The sequence below is a fragment of the Dermacentor silvarum genome, chromosome 4 (assembly GCF_013339745.2).
Source record: "Dermacentor silvarum isolate Dsil-2018 chromosome 4, BIME_Dsil_1.4, whole genome shotgun sequence".
Lineage (NCBI taxonomy): Eukaryota > Metazoa > Arthropoda > Arachnida > Ixodida > Ixodidae > Dermacentor > Dermacentor silvarum.
The window spans coordinates 220,961,768-220,966,767 of record NC_051157.2 but is presented as its reverse complement, the minus strand read 5'-3'; the positions used below and the strand labels follow the sequence as shown (position 1 = coordinate 220,966,767).

Sequence of the window (5,000 nt, the reverse complement as noted above, 5' to 3'; positions counted from 1 at the left end):
CTTAGTGATATGCTTAAATTCAGCGGGTTGTCTCGCCTAATCTGAGGTCGACAAACGGATACATCGCTTTCGCCCATTCCATCGTGCTGGAAAGGACTCGACACGTTCGAAAGCCCAGCGCGAACCGAGTGCGACGCCCTACCACATCCTTCGCCCAACACGGAGCTACTTATAGACGAGCTGCAGGCGGTTTACAAACCGCCTGCGCGCGTGCGGCGCACGAGCAGTTGCGTGGCAAACGACCGTGTCTGAAGCCCAAACACCGCCGAGGCATGCCGCCCTCGCAGCGCGCCGCTTCAGCGGGCGCCGCAGGACGGACTCGTAGCCTGGCAGAGGGCATCGTCTCGTGTGGCGTCGCCCCTGCCCCAACTGGAGTGGCCCAGTCTTTTCGGGGCAGAGACTACGAAGCACTTGGACCGACGGCGGACTACGACGGAACGCTTCAGCCCCGCCAACGGGCAAACCCACGCTTTCGAAGGAGACATTTTCCGCTTCGCGGTGACTATTCCGTCGTGCAGTTTTCTTCGCGCTCGCAGATGGCGCACTCGCGTAACCGCATCACTACCGCTTCGGGGCGCACCCTTGTCCTCCCCGTTCCGCGCAAGAATTTTTTCCGATTCCTATTCCTGCGACGAAACCCAGACTAGAGCGCCTGCACCCGTGCGGTGACGCGGACGAGCGGCCTTTTTGCAAGAGCTCGACGTACTCCGAAGGCAAACAACGCAACGTGCGATCACGCTCGCTTAGCGCACGGCGCGGGAATCGGCCGGCATTTGCTTCCCGCATTTGTCCGTGCACGCAAGCTTCCGACTCTCTCGCAAACGTGCGCGCCACTGCTGTCGCAACAGACGTTTGCGCCTCGCGATTCAGACCGCACTTTCCCTGCAGGTGTCCGACTCCATCCTGCGGCGGTCTCTTCGGAGGCGCGCACTAGTCGCGCTGCAGTAGTACAATGCCTCGTTTCCGTCTCTGCGAAGTTTTGGCACAACAGTTCAGTTCGCCACCGTCTCCCTCACGTGAGGCCGCTGGCTCGTGGCTTCAGCACTCAACGTACTGTCCGTGATGCCGACGCGGTCAAAACGAGTCGACGGACGCACGTTCCCTGTGCGCCGAAGGCTCTCTTGATATGTGATCCGACCCTCAGACAGACGAAGCCAAGGGAAGACCCAAGGCCGCAATGTGCGTTCAAAGAATCAGTGCTCAGTGTGTCCTGCAATTCACACCAAGTCTCGCAGCTGGCTGCGTTCTTCATCGACCCGAGAACCGAGTGATCCACCGCTTAGAGTCGTGAAAAGTAGTTTGTTCAATTCCGTACAGTACAACCAGGGTTTTAGGCACGTGGCGTCTCCCTGTGTGTGGTTTCGAAGGGCACCTTTCTGCGCGCGCTCCTCGAGTCTGAGCTTTTTCGGCAGCCGCGTCTCAGACAGCTGGTAGCATATAGGCGCACCACACCCTGCTACTTGCGTGTTGCGTTTGCAGCTAAACCCCGCGAGCCTTTGTGTGCGCGTAAACCTCCACTCTGTATGCACCAGGATCAGTTGTAGGACCAAGATGCAGTGGAGCCGCTCACGGCTACACACCCGAGGGGGCGTGGCCTGCCCCTTACCACGTCTTTTTCTTTTTTGCGAGCACTCGAAGCCGGTTTTCCCTGCCAACCATCCACCGGACCCGTGTGCTACGTGTGCACGTTCACATTGCTCCACGACAATTGGAAAAAAGCCGCAAGGCCATGAGGGGGCACGAGCAGCTATGGAGTCTTTCACGGCGTCACGGCCACGGGTGGGGTCTCGCCCCCATCGAACGTGTCTCGCTTTTAGTCTTCAGTAGGGTACTTAAATTAAACACAATGTCCCTCACACGCAAACACGCTTTCGCATCGGCGGATTGCCGCAGCACACCCGCTGCTGATCCGACAGCCTACTTGAGACGACGATCAAGAGCCCGGCGCGCGTACTCGCGCGGCTCTCCAAAACCACTCGGCCAGTGCCAGGGACAGCTTTCGGCGCCGGAGCCGCAACAATTCTACTCGAGGCGGAAGACGAAGCCAGCAAGGGCCTGGCCGCAAGTGCGTTCAAGTTTCGAGACTTCAGTCCCTCGTCTGTCCGTAAATCCTCTTTCGACGTGCGGCGCCTTCCCAAAGCGCACAAGTCCGTTAACCGCGGAACGCGTCCGACGTAGCAAAGCCGCGTTTCCTCTCGTACTTCGCAGCAGCGCCGCCTTTCCCTCGGCGGCGGGCGAATAGCCTGCCAACGTCGTCGCATTCAACCGCGATCCTCGACATCTCGCGCGTCACGAGCAGGAGCCGACCGGCAGCCTCCGGCCCTGTCGGGCTCGGTGGCACTTGCCGCGGAGGACGGGAGGGCGTTATGGGCCATGGTTCCTATTGTACTTGGCAGCCACACCCTCGTACCGCCAGTTCCATGACCGACCGAATGCCGCGCCGTTCCTTCAGTACTTGGGCAGCAACATAGTCGGGTCGTTACTCCATACTCGCCGCAGGAAGCGACCGGCAGCCGCCAGCCTTTTCAGACTCGGCGGCGTTTGCCGCGGAGGACGGGAGAGCGCTTGCACCGCAGTTCCAACTATGAATGATGGATGGCAGGCAGCTTTAGCTCTCGACCGCCAGTTCCTTGACCGACCTCTACCGTTCCTCTCGTACTGGGCAAAGCTTTGTCGGGCCGTCTTACTCCCATTCCGCGCATGAGCGTCGAGGCGGACTGAAAGCCCACCCATGAAAGTGCGTTACGCCGTTTGTACCCACTGGCGCGGCCAAGCCAACCGTCCAAAGGTTGCAGCCGCCGCCCGCTGGGCGCAACAAATTGGGCACGGGGCGCCCCTCAGAATTCAGGCAGTCCCCGCGCATGTTCGGGTATAGCCGTCCCCGCGTCCAAGCGGGGACAGCGGCGGAAAGCGTCGGGCGCAGCGAGCCGCTCCACCCACACGGGGCAGAAACGATCGTCACCCTTCACAGTCCGGTAATGATCCTTCCGCAGGTTCACCTACGGAAACCTTGTTACGACTTTTACTTCCTCTAAATGATCAAGTTTGGTCATCTTTCCAACAGACCGGCGCAACCGAAAGGCCGCGCCGGACATCGGTCCGAAGACCTCACTAAATCATTCAATCGGTAGTAGCGACGGGCGGTGTGTACAAAGGGCAGGGACGTAATCAACGCGAGCTTATGACTCGCGCTTACTGGGAATTCCTCGTTCAAGGGGAACAATTGCAAGCCCCTATCCCAATCACGAAAGAAGTTCCACGGGTTACCCAGTCTTTTCAGACAGGGATAAAGACACGCTGCTTCCTTCAGTGTAGCGCGCGTGCGGCCCCGGACATCTAAGGGCATCACAGACCTGTTATTGCTCTGTTTCGTGCGGCTAGGAGCCGCTTGTCCCTCTAAGAAGGTTGTAAGGTGCTGGGAACCCCGCACCTATTTAATAGGCTAGAGTCTCGTTCGTTATCGGAATTAACCAGACAAATCGCTCCACCAACTAAGAACGGCCATGCACCACCATCCACCGAATCAAGAAAGAGCTCTCAATCTGTCAATCCTCCCAGTGTCCGGGCCGGGTAAGTTTTCCCGTGTTGAGTCAAATTAAGCCGCAGGCTCCACTCCTGGTGGTGCCCTTCCGTCAATTCCTTTAAGTTTCAGCTTTGCAACCATACTTCCCCCGGAACCCAAATACTTTGGTTTCCCGGAAGCTGCCCGCCGAGTCATTTGAGTAACTCAGGCGGATCGCTGGTTGGCATCGTTTATGGTCAGAACTAGGGCGGTATCTGATCGCCTTCGAACCTCTGACTTTCGTTCTTGATCAAAGAAAACATTCTTGGCAAATGCTTTCGCAGTAGTTCGTCTTGTGACGGTCCAAGAATTTCACCTCTAGCGCCGCAATACGAATGCCCCCGTCTGTCCCTCTTAATCATTACCTCGTATTCCAAAAACCAACAGAACAGAAACGAGGTCTTGTTCTATTATTCCATGCAAGTTTATTCAGGCGACTCGCCTGCGTTGAGCACTCTAATTTTTTCAAAGTAAAAGCACCGGCCTTCTCGAGGCACACAATGAAGTGCACCAAGAAAGGACCGGCATGATGTTCAGTCCGAGCCGTCGCATCGGGTAGATGCACTACTCGTCTGGAACTGAGATCCAACTACGAGCTTTTTAACCGCAGCAGCTTTAGTATACGCTATTGGAGCTGGAATTACCGCGGCTGCTGGCACCAGACTTGCCCTCCAATTGATCCTCGTTAAAGGATTTAGAGTGTACTCATTTCAATTACGGGGCCTCAAAAGAGTCCCGTATTGTTATTTTTCTTCACTACCTCCCCGTGCCGGGAGTGGGTAATTTGCGCGCCTGCTGCCTTCCTTGGATGTGGTAGCCGTTTCTCAGGCTCCCTCTCCGGAATCGAACCCTGATTCTCCGTTACCCGTAACAACCATGGTAAGCAAGTAACCTACCATCGAAAGTTGATAAGGCAGACACTTGAAAGAAACGTCGCCGGCTCGTGGCCATGCGATCAGCACAAAGTTATCCAGAGTCACCACACAATACGGGCCGAAACCCGATCGATCTTGGTCTAATAAAAGCACCCGTCGCCCAAAGGGCTTCAGGCTCACTGCATGTATTAGCTCTAGAATTGCCACAGTTATCCAAGTAGGAAGAAACGATCTAAGGAACCATAACTGATTTAATGAGCCATTCGCGGTTTCGCCTTATTTCGGCATGTACTTAGACATGCATGGCTTAATCTTTGAGACAAGCATATGATTACTGGCAGGATCAACAAGGCAATCGTTCAACTGCGTGTCCAGCCATGCCGGACGCCGTTGTTGCGACGCCGAGGCCACCTTCAGGCGCCTCAGCACGCTTCGTTTTTGCAAAGCCGACCTCTTTGCACAGTCCGAGATGATGGCGTTCGAGCTCGCTACGGCGCCCTCCCCGCAGGGCCGGGTATCGCCACGCGGCAAGAAGCACGCACACTCTTGATAGACTTCGTTGC

The 5,000-nt window shown here is 56.6% G+C and overlaps 2 non-coding genes and 1 pseudogene across 2 annotated transcripts; 1 reads left to right on the top strand and 2 right to left on the bottom strand.

Moving 5' to 3' along the window:
- The window catches only part of LOC125945137 (uncharacterized), a 16,762-nt pseudogene that overhangs the window by 7,618 nt on the left and 4,144 nt on the right, over window positions 1-5,000 (top strand).
- On the bottom strand, window positions 1,135-1,287 carry LOC119451089 (5.8S ribosomal RNA). Its single transcript, XR_005191659.1, has one exon. It is a non-coding gene; the product is annotated as a 5.8S ribosomal RNA (ribosomal RNA).
- Window positions 2,977-4,791, bottom strand: LOC119451235 (small subunit ribosomal RNA). Its single transcript, XR_005191760.1, has one exon. It is a non-coding gene; the product is annotated as a small subunit ribosomal RNA (ribosomal RNA).